Source organism: Accipiter gentilis, chromosome 27 (assembly GCF_929443795.1).
Source record: "Accipiter gentilis chromosome 27, bAccGen1.1, whole genome shotgun sequence".
In the NCBI taxonomy this organism is placed as follows: Eukaryota; Metazoa; Chordata; class Aves; order Accipitriformes; family Accipitridae; genus Astur; species Astur gentilis.
In genome coordinates, this window is record NC_064906.1 from 14,129,910 (window position 1) to 14,152,829 (window position 22,920).

Consider the following 22,920-nt stretch of genomic DNA (forward strand, 5'->3'; position numbering starts at 1 on the left):
GAGAAAAGACTGCTTTGATGGGAATATTCATGAGTCCTTCTTCTGAATGAAGGCCTAATAAAAATGAGAAGTAGTCTACTCAAAACTTCTTACTCAACTAATAATGTTCACTTTTTTCCTTCTAGACCCTTAGTAAATTTCAAGTATTTGTGAAATACTTAGATAATATTAATTAAAGTGCTTGTTATTATTGATTTGGTCCTACTCAGAACTGTATGTATGCAGAAGTCATACTGTAATGAATTAGTTGTCTTGAAGTAGCCACTATGTCTCTTTAAGCTGTGTCTTTGGAAGAATTCCCACTTCTGTTTTTCTAAAACTAGAGACTGGAGATGGTTAAATTCAGGTGGACAAGACCCTGATCAACACGATCTCGCCTTGAATCAGCCCTGCTTGGAGTAAGAGGCCAGAGTAGCTGAGGTCTCTCCCAACACAAATTATTGTATAATTCTAAGATGAAATTCAGTGTGGTTTGAATATGAGAAGGACTGACAGGTACCAGGGCCAAAATAAGCTACAGCAGAAGGAGAGAAAATGTGGCTTCCTGTTATTGAACAATAGCCTCATTACACACAAAGCCGCTCAGGAATGACATAAAACAGACACCAGCCAAAACGAAGACGAAAATCGTAACCGCAGTAACTGTAAATTCACCGCTGGACTGCAGAATCCCCCTGCACGCACCTTCTTCCTCACCCGGGGACCCTTGTTAATAAGAAGGGCAGAATACACTTTTTAATGCATTCAGTTCTTACGTACTCAACATTAGAAGTACCAAAAAGGTAAAACAAAACAAAACTCAAGCCAGATAAACTGCTCCAAGTTAAACCTGTGTAACTGTGAAACTGATAGCACATATCACTCAGCAGAAATGGGTCGAAAAAGTTAAAAAAAAAATGCTTCTTAAAACACACCTAACAAAGTAACGCTGACATTATTCACCGACATCCCAGGCTGTTAGGAACATCGCCAATAGCAAGTGAGGTTCATAATACAGTGATGCATTTTCCTACGGCAAGGCAAATAATTTCCCTGGCAGCTCAAATAAAGTGTTGACTCTTCTTGAAAATTAATTAGCACAGAAACACAACTGAAAAAATGAAAGGCTTCTTGTTCCTAAAGGTTATTCTGTAAGGAAATAAATCATATGAAGGTATGAAGTGTGCTCTCCTGTACTTCATGATTAAGTGCTTATAATATAGACAATCTCTAAGCCTCAGCTTTTGCTAGGAAGTTCACATCAAAGGTGAGTTAAGTCTTTATTATAAATACATGGTAAAATATAGAAACCAGAACTGCTTTAAGTTGGGAGATCCTCTGGTTTCAGTAGAAAGACCTTTCTTTCTTTTTATCGACTCGTTTTACAAGTAATGTCCCAAATTTATGCTAAGAACATTTTCATGAAGCTTTTGCTCTCCTCTTGGCAGAAGGCCTTGAAATTTGTGTCAAATAAATTAGAACTAATGTCTTTGGCTAAAAAGAGGAGCCTGTTAAAGGGCAGTAGTAATCAAGACAAGATAATCATTTATCTGTGATTTTGTGGGTATTAGTCTAATATCCTGTCTATTCACAGCATGTCAAAGATAAGAGCAGTCACCAGTTTACTGTTTTTCTGCCCTCTCCTTCCTCCCTCCCTCTGTCCCTCAGGCCTCGGGAGATAAAAGATAAAAACCACATATTAGGCCAATTGGAATAATATTCCACTAAAAGGGATACACTGTTACTATTACAAATTAATGCTTTAAAACTTCAGACTAAAAGAAACTACTATTTGATAATTATCTGTCCCTCAGATAATTATGCACATGAGTAATTCTGCCTCTCTGAAGAGTTTATAGGATTTACTGGAAATCCCTAGAGGTATCACCAGTCGCATGTGAACCTGTTTACAGGACTGTGACTGCAGCTCCAAACGACTGTCATGATAACGATCCCCAAAAAAGTCTCAGGGTGGAAAATAATCAGGATATATACCTCATGGGGATTTTTGTCAATTCTTTTGTTCTTATATGTAGCAATTTAGATGTCGGAGTTTAAATCTGACACTTGAGCTGGCCGCTGCAGATACTATTGAAAAAAAAAAGGATCTCAGATGTGTTGTTGAACTTCAGTCTAGATGCTTGCCAGGAGTTAGAAATTTAATCCTGTTGATTTTGTCACCTTGCTACCTTTGAGGGGTCTCCTTCCTGAGACGGAAACCTATCTCAGGGTCAAATAAACCACATAAGTGTCCATTCTGTAGTCTTTAGAGCCACTTTCATGTCATGTAGTTGATATGAAGCAGCCTCGAGAGCTGACTCTAAAGAGCTTCCCCTGCTTGCACAAACTTTTGGCTCACACTAGTTAGCGAAGGGAAAGCGGTTTTCAGCCTCACATTCTTTTACAATCTGCGTTTTGGCAGAAGCGTGAGTACTCTCCCTTAACTATGTTGGGAGTTGAGGCTCAGTTCACCTCCTAATTAATTAAGGCAAAGTCATTTATTTAAAATTAAATTATTTTGTTATTGTGCACAGTGGCTAACCTTTCACATCTGACATATTGTATAGATCTTTTATTTTATTTACAAATGTCTGTTTAAAGAAATGATTAGTTCTGTAATTTGTTCAGCAAGGCTTCTTTATAGCAAAGCCCTCCTGGGAACTCTTATGCAAATAAAATCCATCTGGAGATTGGAAGTAATGCAGGTGAAATTAGAAACAATATACTTAATTTTTAGGAGGATTTAAAGGGATATAAAAGCACACTTCATTAGAAAATCCAAGCTACCAACACATGTCCTAGTCACTGTTTTTCAGGAGTGCTGCTACATACAGCATCACCTTCCTTTGAGGTCCCCCCCAAACTATTGAAATCTGTCCCACATCAAATATGCATGTAATTTATGTATTTACTATTTTTCATAGTTTAGGGACTGACTTGTATTTTACAGGCAAGATTCAAATTGCAAATGGAGCTGTGCAGTGGGAAGCTGCTGATAAAGAGTAAGTGATTACAGCATCCAAAGGGGAGGTAAGGATGCATTTTTCTATGACCCATCTTATGCTCCATAGCCTGTGCCAGTTCTTTCATCTTCTCCTATGTGGTGGGGACCCTGGTTCATCCAGGAAGGTGATGTGCTGGGAGTAAAGAGTGGGAAGAAAAACCTGTTCACAATTAGTAAAAGTCTCAGTGCTGTCAGTAGTTCATTAGATTATGTATTCTAGCAAACCGGAATCTATTATAGCTATTAGGAAATTATTTTATTTAGTTTCTTTTATTTCAAAATTAAAAATGGCCCATGAGTGGATGTTATCAGGATGTGTATTATAGAAATTAATTAAAAGTTCGTAGCTATTGTTTTCTGTAGCTATGGAAAAGCAAAATAGCATAAAAGGCATGTCTTAGCTGTCTCTAGAAGTATATGTGCCATGGAAATTTCAAGTCACAGAGTGTCACAGTATGGCTGTTGTGTAAAATTTAGAAACCAGGCTTATTTCCTAAGCCGAAAATATGACTCCAAATTTCTGTAATTTAAAATGTGTGGAATCTATAGAATCTAGTCCTGCTTTATCACTCCATCACAATGTAAGCCCCAAAAGACTACAGGGCATTTTTTTCCCCCATGGAGAGAAAATAAAGGAGAGAGAAGAGGAAAAAAGAGAAAGGAAAGGAGGAAAAAACTTGCTGACACTTGCGGGGGGAGGGGGGGGGTGGTCTGCTATTAAAGTACTCTTTCGGGACACATTTTCACTTTTATATGGTGTACTTCATCCATCATTAGCAGTGGCAAAAATTTAAGGGAGACAATTTTGAAAGGTTTGATATGTTTCTGAAGGTAAGTGTATAAAAAGGAAAAAATGGTGAGTTTCTTTTGTGTTTTTGAAGACTAGCTGAGTTTCCTGGGTTTCATCTTAAGAATGAAAACCTGTAACTGAACAATTTGGACAGTTCTGAGAGCGTTACTGAAACAATCTTTGTTCTTTTGTTTGCTTAGAGTCACAGGAAGAGAAACTTTTGGCATCAAGAAGCACCATTAGTAATATCAACATTTTATGAAAATAAGAATATATTGTCCAACCGGTGTTTCACCTTGAGTATTGAAAGACATTCACTTTTGTCTTCATGGGTTAAAAGTCACACCTTTTCCAGTAACATCAACCTCAATAGTTTCTTGATTTGTTTCATGTAAGAAAACCCATACATTTCAGGTTGCAAATAATGCTTCTCAGTATAAAAGAGGTATGGGATTGTGCTCTTTGGGCTTCTGCATAAAGCTAAGGTCTGTCCAGATTGTCAGAAAGGCAAAACGCGTAGCAGGACCACCAGCACTCAAAATAACTCGGAGAGGATAAAAGACATATCCAAGCACTGTTGTTAGAGAGAGGCACACTAGTCTTGCAGCTTCTTGCAGAAAAAATGCTGTAGAAGGAAAGACAATTGTAGTCAGCTTGTATCATCAGAAAGTGGGGCTGCAGTCATGGGATTCTGGCTTAAAAAGCTCTTAAATTCAATCAGATCTCTCAAATCTTGGGGTATATGAAAGATTCATGGTGTACAACCTAATTTCCTTCTCTAAGGAGGCAAACCCCTTCTTCTCATCAGGAGTTAATTCACTGGACAGTCCAAGAGGAAGAATCTTCCAGGAATTTATCTTCAAACCCCCCTTTTCCAGTTAAGGATATTATTAATCCCTAAAATGCTTGAACTGTAAGGCGAACCATCCAAAAGAAGAAAATGTGAAAATTAAGGTTATCTGTGAAGTCTTTGTATATTTGCTTCACGGCACATGTCTCATCTGAGACCATGGAATATCACACAATATTTCCCTCCTATGGAGGATGTGCCAGCTGGTAACGTCACGCTTTCTTGCTTTCTTTTTAATTGCAATTCAGCAGCGTGTTGGCCTGTATGTCACTGCCCATCCTTAATCTTTATATACATTACACCCTGCAACTTTGATTAATCTTTTAAACATTCTTCCACAGCAAACTATTACTCCTTTTTTTTTTTTTTTTTTTATCATTGCTGCCTGTGATGTGAGTCAGAGACTGCAGTTGTTTCTGACAGTTCCTAGGAAGCTGAGCCAGGCGTCATATTTGTTTTCTACTTGTAATGCATTTCTCTGGGTTATGTATTATTCTGTATGCTTATGTGCATTGCATATGTATCTCTATGTATGTATACATATGTTTGTGTGTACATACAACATTTCTCTGTTTTATATCTGTATAGATATTACACCTATAATATGTGTACACTTTCTTTCTTCTCAATATTACCACAGATTTTTGTATAGAATGTGCTAGAGCGTGTAGCAAAAAGAGAGGAAACAAGCGAAAAATGAAACTCTTTTTCACTGGTTTGTACTGCACACAACACATTTTGGAAGGTCCTAAATAGAAACAGTTTTGCTGCATGTAAGGTAAACTGCCAGGGTATCTGCTAATGGACTTCACAAAGTCTGCTAGAGCTTGCGGCACTTGCGTCTGAATTTCAGGCCTGTTTCGATTTCTGGTAAAGCCCAGTGTAGTCCTTCCTAAGCTGCCTGTTTTCTAAGTTTAGAAAAAGTCTTGTGCAAAATGTACTGCAGACCTGCAGCCTGACATTATAGAGGTCTATCCTCTCATTTTCAATTTTCCAGCTTTAATATTTTTTCCTTGTCATATCATCCAAGAAAGTTTATTATTGCTTGAAAGTTAGAAAGCATGTTTTTCACTCCTCTTTGTGCTTAAAAATGGCAGAAATGTTCAAACTTTTTTTTTTTTTAAAAGCGATAATTTCAGATTTAAGAAGGATTGGAGACCAAGAATAAAAAAATGTCATGTAGCCTTTATGCCTTATCTCAAGCAAATACTGCCATTTGCACTGTAACTCTACCAAGGACATGTGGCAAGAAATTCTCACAGAGGGGTGGGTGGGGGAAATGTCGATTTTACCTGCTTACCTGATGGCTGCTAGAACAAAAAGAGTCAATTTTGATATTAATTATAAAAAGGAAGTTGTTTGGTTATTTACCTAAGAGGCTTTTAGCCTTTCCAGTAATTAGATGTGTAACTGTCTACCTGTAGATTTAGTGGCAGAAGTCAGACTCATATTAGTAGCGAGTAAAATTTGTTTGTTAGATGTCTCTTGAGAACTTATTCTGCGGTAGAAAAGTGACCGGAAAAACTGGTACTGGCTTACACCTTTTTTGGATATTTCATAGGTAATCCAAAGAACAACTGGATATGGTGAATAAATTCTATTTCCTTCAGGAAAAGTAGTTTCTTCTGTCCAGGAAAAAGTAAGTTGGCTCAGCAGTGGAAGAAACTTGCACAGCCTATGCTGTATGTAGGCTGTCAATAAATAAAGAAGTTCAATTTCCAGGGCTGTCAATAAATATATTATGTATGAGGTTTTTCATTATGCTCAGATGCAACTTGAGGTATTGTCTCTGCCTTCTTCGAACTAAAGCTATTTTTCTTGACTAGAATAGGATTCCCTTACCACGTATTTGCAAATACATTGTTAATAAGCCAATGAATTGCATTTAAAGACAGCAAACAGGTTATTTTTCTTTTCTCTTGATTCCTTCTGGGTGCTTTGAGTAAACTGAAAGGTGATCTTAAACTTCTTTTTATGCTGACTTCATATACTGAGAAATGCAACGTTTATAGATAAACACTCTCACTTTTAATGAAAATTATTAGCTATTAACATTTTGCTTGGAGGCATAAGCCATAGCCCAAACTCCATTCAAATCCATTAAATATGCTTGAGACCCAGCTGTCAATAGGCACCATGAAGTAAATTTAATTTTCAGAGTCAATACAGAGCACAGCTGCATTAAGCATAGGATAATTCTAGCACATTATTAATTTGAATGGCCATGTAAGGCATTGTCTAGACAAGATATAAGCCCAAGTTTTCATAGGCAATCTGTACATAAAATGAAGTATGTCAAGGTTGTAAAGAATACTAATAACACAGATCTGGCCTATTAACCAATATTGATTGCTTTTACTGTGACACGGTCCAGTAACTTTAGAGGTGAAATAGTAAGATGTTCAGCACTACTGCTTCTTTTTGAAAAGCAACACTAAGCATAGACTTTTTCAGATGAAGCTTGAATGCACGCAATCCCAAATGTTGACTAGCATTACGCATGATTTCTAGTAATCTATTTCTGTGGATTAGGCCATTTTAAAAATAGGAGATTCATCAGAAATAGAAATTAGTCTTGCTGGTAATATAAGGCATTTTTATTTCAAATGCTGTCAATATTTCATTTTTTTCACAATAATTGTAGCTATGCTTTGCATAAACAATGTCTGTTTTAAAAGGTTAAGCAAATTCATACTTGATACTTACACTATTTATACATAGTTGTACAGAGTCTGCGTAACATTTCCAAGAGAAAGAAATAAAAAAGGAAAATTAATCTTTTGAAAACTGTACGACTCTGTAGTAAAATCGTTCCAAATTATTTCTGCGGTCCTGTAAGAACTCTGTTAAATGACTGAGTATTTTGGTGCTTGCTCTCTTCTGTGTGCAAACAGACTGGAAGTTCTTCTAAAACGTTACTAAAGTAAATTAGCTTCACTTTCAGATGATAGTGTAACAATGCTTGGTCTGTATTTTGTGGATTCTTTCATACACTGCACCTGGAGGCTTGGATTCACTACTGCCAGCCCAGCAGACTGATAGGAGTGGATCTGCAGAGCACAGCATTTGGTGCTGAGGACCAGCCTCCTCATTGTCCGTATTTCCAGTGTCTTTTAATCTGGACTAGCTCCGTCCCCTGCGATCCCATGGACTGCACGCCCTGTTGCAACTGTAAAACTCTGTAAGTGCACTCCCAAGGTGCATCTTCCAGTTCTGTCTCATCCAAACCCGTCCCAGTGTGAACTAAACCACAGGAATGGGGAGAAAATTGGGAGACAGATAAATTTCAGGAGCTGAACTAAACGATTAATGTGGACGAAGCCTTTGGGTTCTTAGTTAAGATGACTGAGGAACATAGAATAATTCATAGGCTAAATTAGGTTAGAAGGGACCTCAAGAGGTCCTCTAGTCAAACCTTCTCAGCTAGCAACCTAGAGCCACTGCAGTGGAGAGGAACAACCACCTTCACAGAGCAAGTCAGCACATGCTAAGATCTGAAATATTGCTAATCTTTTTTTGTTTGGGTTTTTTGTTCGTTTTCTTTTACTGTTAAAGGAAGACAGGAATAACACAGCTGGGCACTTGAAGTTAGCTGGAGTAAATGCTTAGCATTTAATGCATTAAGAAATACCTATAATTCCCAAATTCTACCACAATAGATTAATTTACTCTTTCTGAGACTAATGGGACATTTTAGTTCCTAAATATAAGTATGACTAACACTCCTCATTTTACCTTAGTTAATGCAATAGCAGAAAGTATTCTTAATAAAATTATGATTTCATGGCTGGTTATACTTTTATACATAATAATATATACACATAAATAGGGTATTTATTTAGGACAAAATGTACTGCAACAGTGAATCCCACAAGTTAATTTTAAAGTAGTAAATTATTTCCTTTGCACTTGTTTAAAATTTGTCTTTCAAAGAAATCAAGTGTTCCATTATTCTTTTATTATATAACATTTAGTTAGTCTTGTCTGGAATGAAGGCTGATTATTAAATTATATGCCAACCATTAACTAGCTTCTTAGTCTTCTCTTTTTCAAACAACCTTTTATAGAATTCTTAGTCTTCCTTCACTGCCAAATGCAAGCATTCAGAATTCATGAGACTGAAGTAAAAAAAATAATAATTCTAATGAATGAAAAATATTTTTGACATGCAAAATGTTTTGGGGTTTTTTTTAATTGTCAGATGAGATTCTCAGGAAAAAGTCTGACACCAGGAATATAAACTTTGAAAGGGACAATACTTCAATATTTACGACAAAATCATGAGAACTGGCAACACTTAAAACTTTTGTTCTTCTGCTGATAATTTTCTTTAAGGAATCTCACTGCTGGTAGGTGTTCCTTGGGACATGAAATAAAATCTTGGTCCCACTGAAGCTCAGTCACTCAAATGCACTGTTGCAATCTGTAGTTTTAAAGAGAGATTCAAGTTTTCTGAGTATTTGGGCTTTCTAACTTTGCACCTCTTTTAAGCACACCTTTTTTTTTTTTATCATTTAGAACAATCAGATCATAGAATGTTTATCTTCTTTGTTCCCTGCTTCATAATTGCCTTGCAGTTAAATAATATTTGTTATTAGAATAAATATAGTTTCCCTTTCGATTCCTGTATGTATATGCCCCCTTCCCCCAGGTTTTTTTCCTTAGAACATCTATATCAGGTTAAGTTTGATTGCATTTTTTTTCCTAAATAAGTTCAAACCACATGCAGGATATTACAAAATAATCAGTATTTTCTGATTTTCAGATTGCTTTGTTGACATATTACAAATATTTAATCATAAAAAGTTTTTACTTATATATTTTGAATTCTGTAGTAATAACCACCTGTTTTTAGCCTGAATGGCTATTGAAAAATCTGCTTTTCAGATTCTTTCACATACTTTTTTCTCCTCTGTCCAGCCTCATGACCTTCAAGAGTAGTTCATGGGATTTATAATTTTCCTACAATCCATCACAGCAACAAGGATGAACTTACAATTTCTAGAAATCTCTCCTTTTTTGATTTTCTAGTTTGCATTTTCATAGTTAAGTGGACAAGTTGATTCCTACATGTAGTTTATTTCTGCTAAGTGTTTCAAATTTTCACGTGTTTTGAAATCTGCCTAGGTCATCATGTTTTCCTTTGTGGCTCCTTATCCTGTTGTTATCCAGCAAACAGAATTTGTGGAGGCCTGTGAATTTGAAGTCCCATGGCCATTGCTCCTGCAAACTGGCCAGGATATTGACGTGGGTGAGAAATTAAGGGAACAGATTCACTCATTTCCAATTTCTTGAGAAGGAAATCCTTCTGGAGCTTCATCTGGAATAGTCAGATTCTAGTATCTGTACTGTTAGTGCACAGCCCTTCTCAGAAGAAGGGGGGACCTTCTGCACATGTAGCAACCTCCCTCTTTTTTTTCAGTGATGTGTAACCTGCAATCTTAGATCTGAATACATGTGAATACTGAAAAAGAATGATTTTGATGCAAACCTGGACATTTTGGCTAAACACAGCTACACTTACCAAACATTCTTCTCACACACATGAACACCCCTTCTAAAAAGGAGGTGAAGGTTTTGTACTGTTCTTACATAGCAATGGGAACCTGACCAACCTGGAGCTACAGAATCAGAAGTCCCCTTGAGCAGAGAAAGAATCAGAAACAGAAGAATGTAAAGATTTGTTAAATGACTCCTACTTGTATCACTAGCTTTCAACATGTAGTGTACTTCCGAAAATCTTGAACTCTATAAATCAGGTTACAGCAGGGCTCATCAAGATGATGCAAATGGGATAAGAACACAGAAATTTTCTTCTTTGAAACATACAGAAACCATTGAGATGAATATTTTCCTTGCGTTTACCTCCAGCTACCAAATGGTCTGGAGGTCTGAGTTACGGCCCTGAATTCAAAACTGCAAGAGAAAAACTTGCTAAAATAAAAATGCATTAGTCTGCTAACACAGTGCTATACCAGTATTACCACTGAACATAACCAGTCAAATTTGCCATATACCAACATTATGTTTGTATTCTAGTAATAAGAACATGAATCTGTGTTTTTTAGCAAATCTGATATATGGATATTGCAAAGAAGGCTCTATGCTTTTATCAGAGTAGAAAAAATTTCTGACTGTTTTATGTAAAGGCAGCTGAAACTTGAAGGCAGTTTAAAAAGATGGCTACTAAGAAAAGAAAACACAATCTACTACTGTTTTGGAGAGAGTAATCTGAAGCGTCTTCTTCCTGCAAAGAACAATTAACAAAATAATTTTAAAATCAAGCACATCAGTTAATGTTTTTTTTTTATCAAAGCGTTCTCTCACGGATGCTCTCTGTGCACAGCGATGTGATATTATGACAGTATGGTACCCTGTAATGGACATACATTGCTTACATTTGAGATGGAGAAGCAGCAAAAACCTGTAGGCTGATATTTAAAACAATTTAGACCAGTCCCAATAGTGTTTTTGTATTCCTGGATCTGGGAAAAGCTCAGCTGTGCCTTGGACATGCATTTCATCCCTTTCCAGCCATGCTTTGGTTTCTTCTGCCAGTAAAAATCCTAGATGCGTAAACCGGCAGGAACCACAGCGTACCCTGGGCACGTCTCTCCGCTCTGAATAACGAGAAGACCGGGAGTAGAGTGCTCTGTTGAGCGTTGCCACCCCTTTACACCCACTGCTTCTTCTGGTGCAACGGAGCCCCTAGAGTCCTAGCAAAATGTTCATTTTCCTTTCATGACGGTCAGGCACAAAGCACGAGAGGAGGAAGTGAAGAGAAAACAACAAAGAATAAGACACTAGCAATTAGCTCAAGTATTTTTCACTGCCATTAAACATTTCAGAAGGTGACCCATGCTGAGAAATTGTCAGCAATTCACCGCTGCAATTATGGCTCTGGTGGAAATCTTAGTGAAGCTAATGAGTGCTTTCATGTACAGACGGCCTGTTGGATTAGTATCATTACTCACTGTACAACCTGGGAGAGCGGCTGCAGCCAAGACGGGCACCCCACCAGGCTACGCGCTACCCCGGCGCATCGCAAAGCGCAGATACAGCCCCTGCCGCAAGTTTCTTAGAGTCTAGCTGAAGGCAAAGGAGAGGCGAGAGGAAGCGCCTCAGCTCTCTTTAGCTCCGGGCCAGAGCTCAGAAACAAATGAAATAATCAGCCAAAGGCCACACAGAAAGTCTGTGGCAGAGCAAGAAAGTGAACGCAGCTCTTCCCGGGTGAAATCCAGTCATTTCAGCGCCGGACTGTTGTTTAGTCCTGCTCATTCGCATGAGCAAATAAAGAACATTTTTCGAGCAATGCTGTATAGGGATTAAGCCTGGCCAGCCGCTATTCCTTCTCACAGCATATTTCTTTCACTATAGTTTTCTTTAATAGACTGTAAGTTACTGACTATATGCAGGTAGCAATAATGAATGATATAATTAGCTAGATAATTCTGTTTTTCTTCAGTAAAAGCTTAATAGTTTGTATAAGAAAGCACTAGATTCCTTTCAACTGTTGTTGTTATTTGCATATGCTGAAACCACAAAGGACATTGATTATTTTAACTATGCTCAATTTGCCTTTGAAACAGACATTCTAAAAAGCAAAAGAGCTTAAACAAACATGAAAGTAATCTAATACTGACATAAACATGAAAGATAATAAGATTACTATGAATTGATCTAAATATTACTTAAAATAATTAGAAATGATTTTCTCATGGTATACCATTTAAGTTGAGCTGCTTTTTAATGTTACTTAGAAAAACAAGCAGAGCATTGCTTTCCAGAATTTTAGTTATTGTTGTTTATGACATTCAGTAAAACAATGGGCAAATATGCCTTTCTCTTTATTGCTTTATATTTTGCATACAGTTGGTAACCAACTAGTCTAGTCTTGCACCAGCCAATTTTGTAAGGGCAAGATTGCGGCCATTTTAATACTGTATCATTTTATTACTTTAAATCATGAACCAATTGTTGGGTTTTTTTCTTTCTTGGCACCATTTCTACTAGTTAACTTTATGAAAAGCAGTAACATGAAGGAAACAAGCCACGCTAATAACCCTTACAGCCACCAAACAAAAATGGCATGTATAGAAAAAAATACCAGTTAAATTTCAGTGTCGTTTGTCAAATTAGCTATGGGGGCCAACCCCCAAATTAACCCAGTTTGGTATTGCTTTCACTGCCTCAGTCCCAAATGATTTATTGGAAGTTTGGGTCTTGTAAGAAACATAGTATTTATTTTTCTTCTTAAGAATTATCAGAGTTATCTGAATATAAATAAATTTTGGAAAATAGGATTAAAATCTGATAGCACCAGGTTTTCTCTCGAGATTTAAAGATCTACCTGGCTTTAACCAGTCTGGCAACTGTTTTTGCTTGTAATTTAAGAAGTACTTTTTCTGATTAGTAGGAAACAAAAGATAGAATTTGGAAAAAACTATTTTCCATTAATCAGTTGAGTATTTTAAATGCTAAAGTGAATTTAAAAATAAATCCACAGAGGAAATATATCTGGGTAGTTTGGTAGAAATATGAGGACTTCCATTGTGTTTCCCATTCAGCTCTTCAGTCAGGGTTTATGAGGTTTTCCTCTGCATGCTAAATCTAAGAACAAAGATTAATGTCCTTTTTGTTTTTAAAGATTGCCATTTGTACATATTTATCAAGGTGTTTCATTAAATGTAATTATAGTTTCTCTACAGCTGTATTTGGAAGTCAGGTAGGAAGGGCTTGGAGAGAGATCTTAGCAATCGCTCATGGAGTAAAAAGTACAAAAGCAGTTTAGAAGAGAGAAAATTTTCTGACTTGAGTGTAAAAAGAAAGGACCTTGATCCACAGAAGCTGCCGTTCATCTACGGGGGAGAAGAATAATTGCTTCCTGGCACACTCTTTCCCACAACTTGACATTTGACTCAAGATGTTGGGACCCCTCACGATGGACATTTGACTTTCCCAGAGTAGGCAAAGGCAATGGCTCTTAGGCCTACTGAAACCTAAGAACAGCTTTATACCGAGATGACTTTCGAGGCAGCATTATTGGAAAGGGAGTCCCATGAAAATATCCCTTCAAGCAATTGACTTCCAAGGTCAGGCAAGGAATGCTTGTGGCAAGGAACATGGAGGAGAAGACAGGGCCAGAAGTGCACACTGGAAATGAAAGGGAAAAAATAACGCCAAGTTGCCATAGATTCATGGGGAATACAGAAAAACCATCTACTTCTTTAGGAGACTCAAATATAACATTCAGATTCCCATTCTCCTGTCTTCCTTCCTCCATGCTATCCCATCATCACCTCCCTTAATGTTGGAGGCATCTGCATTTCTTACGTGCCTGTTTCTACCACAGAAACTCTCAAGGCCCCAGAATTTCATAGAAAGGGCTGTCACTATCTTGCCAGAACGGAGCTGTAATGCTTAAGACCTCACAAGCTTAAAAAGCAAGGTGTGCTTCTGCCCATCTCACTTGCAAGGTCAAAACTTAGCCAGTGGCCAAGGAGCAGTTTGTCCCTCACACCGTGGAGACAAGCTCTTTACTGCCTAGGAGCGCTCACCTTTTGAGTGAATTAGGATCAAATCTCAATTGTCTCTGAACACAAATCTCCCACAAAGGTGACTTAATCCACGGGCTAGTGAATAGGTACCTCTTAATCTTTCCCGCTGGAAGTGCTCTACTTCCAGTACATAATTAACATTCATCTTAGCAGGGACTGCGACTGGATTCTCCCACATCCCAGGGGAGTACCCTGACCATTGGACTGTAGGATTTGTTTGTCATTTTCCCCTCTTTCTTCTAGCCCAGTGAATATGTCATTATTTTTATACACAGGCATACAGATAAACACAGAGAATCATACATTCACACATCCATAGAATAATATCTATAATTATAGCCATAGCAAAACATGCCTGCTTTCTACAACTGGAGAACTTAAAAAAAAAAAATATTACAGATGCTGGGCACAAGTGTACTGTGTTCATTTAAAAAAAAAAAAAAAAAAAAACAACACAAAAACTCTAAAATGGAAGAATGAAGAATTTTTATGTTAGGAAGCAAATTTTTTTCCTATTAAAATTACTACCTCACAAGTGGCTGAAACACATCTTTGGCCTATTGCAATGACTCCCAGTATGTGTATATTGAAGCTGTGCAAAAATCCTAAACCACAAGTAACTCCCTGGGTTTCAGTTTTCGTTATAAGCTCAACACTCAGTTCAGGTTCACTGAAAGGACATTACAAGCCTGGAAAGTCCATGAATGATGTAATGCAGACCTCTCATATGGCCTACTCTGTTGCATAGCACAGCATATTGACAGAGAGCATTTGCTTCCTATTTAGAGATTACTACCACTGTAGCACTCCGAAGATGCAGAGCTGTTTCATGTAGATGTCGTTAAATGAAGACCCGCTTCGTGTTGACAAAATACAGGGAAAGTTAGGGAAGCAAGAAAATTATTATTTTAAAGTGCTTGAAGATAGGTCAGAGGAATGATGCTTAGGTGGCAAACTCCAGAAAGGGCAGAAACTCCAGAAAGATTTGGGTGAGGTGAGATTTATGGTACCCTGTGAGAACTTAATTCTGCTCCCGTGCGCATCCAGCCTGTGCTCAGAATGAAGCAGTCTGATGAAAACATAACCTGCCACTACATAATTAAGGTCTGTAGCATAATACAGATTCAGAAAGGGTCAAACAAAAATTGCTGAGACGTTTTCTGTGTTCTTCCTTCTGAGATGGTGTGTGGAGCCCTATGAACCTTTTAAGCTAAATTTCTCTACATATGAGTACTTAGGTTTTTAAAAAAGAGGTAAAAACCATCAGTTTATATGTAACAGTCACTTCCGTGTAGCACCAACAGAGTTAATTGCTACCTTTTGGGCATTAAAAAAACATATATTTTTAACTACTTAAGGTAAACATAGAATTACCATGCACAAACACAGAAGGTGGTTGCTATCTCAGGCTTTCAGAAAAATGAGCAATGTAGTAGCTGTCCGACCACACCAGCTAACAGAGTGGCACACAACCAGAATTGTCCTGAGGAATCTAAACTTAAAAACCAAAATAATAATTTGCAAGAGTTTGTAACTCAGCTGTTCATGAGTGGACTATCATGAAGAAAGGAAATCTACTTCTTCAGCCTATAGGCTGGGTTGGGGTTTTTTTTTGCTTTTGAGGTTTTTTTGGGGGGGTGGAGGTTCCATTACCCTACACAAACAATTCAGTTGCCTGTCACTAATACTGTAAATTTCACTAATTCTTTCTCAGAAATTTTATTCTCTCCAGGGACAAGTCCTCAGCCACAGAGGAAGCACCCACTGAATAAAATGAGAACTGAGACAGTGAGAAAGGGGGTTCCTTCACAATTTTCACAGAGGGACACTGTGCAGCCCTGCAATGACTATTTTGCTAGTCCAGCTGGCATGCCCACTGCACAGGAAAGGGAATATCTGTCGCATCGTTGTGGTGGCAGATCCCTCATTTCTACCATTTCTTGGCTTTGTAGCAACTACTTAGGAGCTTTCCTGAGTTGGACACACCAGAGCAGACAAGAGATGCTCCCCTTCCGCAGCCTTTTAATCCAGCTCCTCTCTTTAGTCAGAGAACAGAAGAGTAGATTTGTCACTAAAGGAGGTATAGTTTGCCTTCAATCATCTCAGAAGAGAGCTACCTTTGAAGCTTCTGTTTCTTTATGCCCCTGGCAGAAAATAGTGGATAAATTTAATCTAAGAAATGAATTCCTGCTTATAACTGTTATTTGATAAATCTTATTATTCTGCCTATTCAACAGAAACCACTCCTGCACGGTAGTTATTATTCTCATACAGTTCTAATCCATACCATGTAGCTTTTGTACACAGATTAGTATTCTATTATATCTAAACTAAATATTGTTTGTATAATCTAATTAGATATTTTGCAAATAAATACATTCTGACCAGAGTTACACTATCTCAACAGTAATGTAAAGGTTTGAATACTTAAAGAATAAAATGGTTGCTTACCAGAAATTTCTGTTGCATTAATTAAAGATCCAGCTGGCTTTGCAAAAATAAAAGAACCCTATTTCGTCTCCTTTATGTGTATCACATTTCCTTTCTGTAAAATATTTTGAGAAGATGCATGAGATAAAATAACATTACGAGATGGGTGTTTATAATTCAAAAAATGTCCTGCTAATGCTGAAAATATTGACATTTCTTCCTGAGGTTCTGACAGAAAATACAATACAGTGCCCTACGTCAATTGAATAATTAGAGATTATAGTAATTCCTGCAAGGCTTTCATACGTGGCACATTCCGAGAAAATTTCAAAAGATGAGATTTGTGTAAAGGTGGGTGTCATGAAACACTAGGGGCCTCTTCTCCTATAACAATGACATATTAAAGAGAAAAAAAATTAAAACTCCTCTGGGGAAAAGTGCTGGCAATGCTCAGGTAAATGTTGGGAAAGCCCGAATCACAAGTGGAGAAAGGAGTTGTCAGTGTGCTTCACACCAGGTATGGGAAGTGGTACGCGAAGACAATAAGGGAGCATTTAGCATCTTTGGATTCAAATACGGTAATGAAAGAAAATGATAACCACTTGCAATGATTTACAAGATCACTTCTAAAATTCTTAAGCAAACAAAAATGTATTTGAAACATCAGTGACTTAATGCCATTTCCCCTCTCCTTTTTCCCTTTAATATTGTGTATATATTTTATGTGCATTTTATATACATTTGTCAGGAGAATATTAATGTTCTGCTTTATGATTACCACCACCTTTCTAATCATTGCTTTTTATTATTCTTGTTCAGTACAGCTTAGCCGCCGAGCATGAGCAATGAAATGGGGGGAAAAAGAAAAGCAAATACTGTATTATATCATCATCTGGGGAGCGTGATTGTTTCTGCTGTGTTAATTTACACTAAAATCTATGACCCAGTGAGTCTGATTGATTGCCAAGGGCAGAAATCCAGCCCCTGGCCTAGTTTATTTTGTGAACTGTAGCCTCAGATATCGCTGCAAGCCACAATGATATTGATTTGATATACACTAGATGGCTCTTTATGCTCTTTGGGAAATTTATTGTGCAGAGTCAGAACTCAGACAGATGGGGAGAAGCTGCTCTTTAAATTGAAGTGGGTTATCATGGTTTGACTCCTGGGTCACTCGGGTTACCAAGTGGCCTGAGCGTGGCTGGGTCGGAGCGGGCTCGAGGGATTAGTGCTCATCAGTTTTGAATGTCAAATCTTCTCGGTGGACTTGAGTTATTGCTAATAGGAACTTGCTTGGGCCTATAACATTTGGATGGCCTATAAGTTAAACATCATAACCCTTTCTTCATGTCACGGTCCTTTGAATTATGGCTGAGCATACCACCTTTGCTCTGGACGTTTAGCGGGAGACGGCTGTGTGTTATAAAGAAACTTGCCTCCGAGGTGGACCGCGCCGTTGCAGCTGCTGCCTGCAGAAGAGCCGTACCCCCACGCTCCCCGCTCCGGAGCGTGCCGCAGCCGTGTCCCGTGCCTTCTGCTGCTCACGTGCCGCGACCACCTTGGCTTCCCACCGGAGATAGAGCGTGGTGAAAGCTAGAGCACAGCTCGACTTTTCCCTCAATTTAGTGTTTTTCCTTCGAGGGGGGAGCGGGAGGTCTGGGGAAACTTCTGGTTGTGGGACAAGACAGACCGGTACGGTGGGAAAGCCCGTATTCTTTGGGCAATGAATGAATGAGGAAAATAAATGTACTTCTAACTTGGGATAAAGGGTTCTTTCAGATTTAAGAGATTTTTCTACATAAAACAAGGCCAGGTCTGCTATGATTAGCCTAAGTCTAATCAGCATTTTCAGTAAAGCACTGCTAATTGTTAACCAATATTTCATGCTACAGTAAATGCTGAAGAGACCAGGGAAAATAATCTCTATGAATTTAAAGGGAGACGTTGTTTTTTAGATCATAATACAGCCAAACTCTTTAATTGCCAAAGAAGTACCTCACCACATTTTAACAGGTATCTCCAACAGTTTTAAACCCTGCACAGCCCACATTTCCACACTCGGTGTGCTTGTATCAGCGTTTGAACCATTTCCTTCGAGATCAAGAGAAGGATTTTCAGTCTCATTCAGAGAGGCAGGGAATTAGCCCGAAGGAAGTAAGTCCCACATGTATCCAGGAGATGGGATAGGGCTCCATGTTGCCATTACAGTAAGAAAGATAACCCTGTTCCCGCTTTTACGAGTAGCTGCCGGCTCCCTACGCACAAAAATTAAGAGTTCTCTTTTTTTCTTCAACTGGTATATGGTTCACACAGGAATGGGAGAAAGTAGAGATTGTTTTTCTTAAGTAGCTCTTTCCTTTTCTTGATCTGATTTTGGTGAAACTGGGAATTAATGATTATAAAGAAAATACAGTTTCCCACAAACTAAAAGTGCAACATTTATTTCCATGGGGAAAAAAAAGGGGGGAAAAAAAGAAAAAAAAAAAAAAAAAGCACCTTTTGGAAACACACATCTATTCTATTCCATTCTGCATACCTATCCAAAACAAAGAAATCTCAGGAGGTTAATGGTAAACGGCTTAGCCTAGCCTTTTGGACTCTGTTCTTGGCAATACACTGCAGCTCTAGCTGCATATTATAGATACACTATTACCATTTAAACATAATACTGCCTGGCTTGTGGTCTGAGATTCCTGGGATTTTATTCTTCATTTGAAGTGAATACTAATTGAGAAAGTTACACATTTATATAGCTCCTGAAGAGTAACACCCACTTCACCTATCTCTCTATTGTAAATTAATATGTAGCAGATGGTGAGCTGAGATAGTTTGACAGCCTACTTAAAGTACCATCACTTTAACCTCTATCTGAAAAAAAAAATCCCATTAGCTTTTCTGCTGTTGGGCTCTTAACCCCCCAAAGTATCCTTAGTTATCATATCATGGGATTTTCTGCTATGCCAAGGAAGAAAATAATTAAAGATACCCTCTTCCATTTAAATGCTTGTTCTAATTTTACTGGGCATATCTTTTCCTCTTAACTTCTCCAATAATTTCAATTTAAATCTTCATTTAGAATGAGATTTTTCTTCCAAGGGGGATTTTTTTTATCTTCAGGGACAACTTAGTGCACTGCAGAAGCAAACACAGAAGCCCTTCCATATATTATGATTAATGTGGTGTAAGGAGCTCCCCTTGCTAGAAATGCAGAATCAAAGGAAGCAGAGCCCATAAGTAGAATTTAAATTCAATACACATTGGAATCTTATGGTTCAATTCAAAGTGGCTCTAAAGGAAGTAATTAGACACTCACCAAGGCTTTCAGTAAGAAACAACTTTCCCTAAGAAGGGCCTGCTCAAAGTCTTCATTCAAAGTACTCAGTCACTTTTTTTCCCCTTCACTCTTTCTAATAAAGAAAGAAGAAGGATTTTTTTTTAAGATTTGGGAATCCATGTTAAGAGCTTTGAATTTAAGTCTCCTTTAAAAGAAATGGTCTAATTGAATGTTTTCTTCTGATGGGCTGATAGAAGTGTTTTATTTGTTGCAGAATATACATTTATAGATCATTGTCAGAGATTTGCAAGACCATTGATAGTGTGTATTTAGAACTCTTCCAGTTGGGCTGAAACAAGATATTCTTCAGTCCTATAGCATTGTTCATGTGCTGTTGTATGGGATTTTGGAACTCAAAGAGGAAATGCCCAGTGACTCTGGAAATAATATCTGGCCTAGAGTTCTCACTCTTGCAAGGTAACAAGAATGACCTGTAATTTGTGGACTTGATAACACGTAATTGACTTCTTAGGCCAGTACTTTCACCAGAACCTCTGAAATACTGCCTTAACTCTTTCACATTTTACAACAGAATGGACCAAAACTGTACTTGTAAAAGGGTGTGATTTCCATTCAAATCTCCTCTTAGATGGGAGTGTGAATAGGAATTGTCACCTTCATAATTCAGCCCATCTCCACAGCTCTTCTTTACTTTAGCAATTTTAGTACACACACATGCACACAAAAACAGAGGCCCATATAAATTTGTTCTCTCTTTTTCCTCTCTCACAAATATTTATAAAAAACAAATGCTGACTTACACATACATATACTAAAAATAAAGGCTCTGTGCCTTTCACACATGTAGAGAAGGAATTCATGTTAAAAATATCACTGGTGCTTTCCGTTTAGATGTCTTTTTTTCCTTTCCATTTGTGACTGAATGTAAAAGGTCGCTGCTCTCATGTCTGACACCTGGAAATCAGGGATATTCCAAGCCATTACTACACCAGTGTCAGCTACTGCAGTGCAATCAGGAAAATGGCCTCTTTTTTCATTATTTTTTAACTCCCTTGTGCAGTATGGAGCACCTTTTTCTCTGGATAGATATTCAGTCAAGGAAGGGCAAGAGAAGTTATAAATTGCACTCACAAGACACCAAAACCAGCTCCAAGCCCTATAAACTGCATGGAGAGACTGCAACTGCCATTCCTAACCAAGCATTGCAAAGGCACAGAGGAGAGCAGCTGGCTGGGGAACTGGAGCGGTGCGGAGTAGTCATGAGCCCCAGATTGGGAAGGATGAATTTCACCTCACTAGTCCCTTTACACAGCCATTGCATACAGCCCCAATTACTCTGGCTTCATGCGAGTGCAGGGGATTGAATTTCACCCAGAGAGTCAGAAATACAAATAAACATTTTATTAAAAAATCAGAGCCCGTAATTGTGGATTACCTTTCATTTGTATTAGAGGAAGGCACAGTATGGTTAAACCCCTAGAATCTTATTTGGCCTTTACGTCACATCTGATTGCTAACTGGCATTTCAGGATTGTTTATCTTCTTTCCTTCTAAATTTCTTTTTCTATTTAAATTACTTCCAGATATCAGAAATATAATTAATTTTCCCTCACCCTATATTGAGATAGCACGCTGAAATAGCAAACTGAACGCAACTTTAATTTTGTTTCTAATAAGAAAATACTTTACTTTTTAAATTGTTAATTTTTAATACTTTCTCTTCTCAAGTCTGTGAGGTAACCAAAACATTTTTTAGTTGTTTCCTCAATTTTATATATTATGGAGAACGTCAGTAATGTCCCTTTACACAGCCAAATAACATAATAAAGCCCCCATCATATTTCAGTATAGCAATATCAGCAGGAGGCTTAAATATGACTTTGAAATGCCTTCAGCCTCTTGTTTTTAATAAAGGAAATAGGTAATGATTTTTTATAACACTTAAAGTACTTGTGGCTGATTAAAACTTTATTCCTTACTTGAAAAGCTTAATTCGGATCTTGATTCAAATTTTTATATGAAGCCCTGCTAAAAGATTTTGAGTTGCTGTTGTTTACATAGGGCTGGCACCATGATTTCCCAGGAACTAAGGAGGAGCAGGGACTTGGTCATTCTTGAAGAGAGAGTGGAAAGATCCTACCATTTCCGGAAAAATCTGATCGCAGTCAAACCTCTCCACGATTTCCTGGCTGGAGGGGAAGATAGTGAGTTGTCTCCTGCTGTCGAATAGCACGGGCTTGTGAACTGCCAGCTGAGCAAAGCACTTTAAAAAGACGAAGTCTACTGTGAGGCTTGCGCTTGGGACCTACACATTTTTTCAAGCACTTGGGGAGAGACTTGAACCCAAGAAACAGATGAAAGAAGCCAACAATCCTTCTCATACAGGTAAATGTAATACTTCAATGATAGTAGCCTCACCATTGCCAAAAGTGTGAATGAAGGCATTAGCCAAGTGCATGTAGAATTCAGAAATAATACTAATGGACTGAGATGATTTTGTATGGTCTTTTGTACAACTCAAGCTGCCCCTGAAGCACCCCGATTTGGCTCTTCTCTTTTTTTGGGGGAAAAAAACCCCAAAAAACAACACAAACAAACAAAAAAAATCTAATAAAATAAAAAGCAAGTCACCAAACAAAATTTTAAAACTTCATATGTCAGAGAATCAGTCCTTAGCAAGTAATCCCAATAGGTATATATACTTTCACTGCTGAAAATGTGTTTTATTTTTCACTCTGAATTTACTAAGGTTTAACTTGTAGCCATTTGATCTTCTTATACTTTTGTCTGGTAGATCAAAGAGTGCTCTGTTATCAAATTTCTCTTCGTCTTGGTACAGCATCATACTGGGAACTCTTGTTCAGCTGATTATCTCCCATTGACCTTGCCTTCACCCCAGGAGTCCTTTTCATCATCACTACTTTATACAGTACAGTCCCCCATCCTGTAAATATGTCCTTCACTCTTTGTGAGTACATGTAGTTTTTTACAACCAGCTACATTAAAATGACCCCA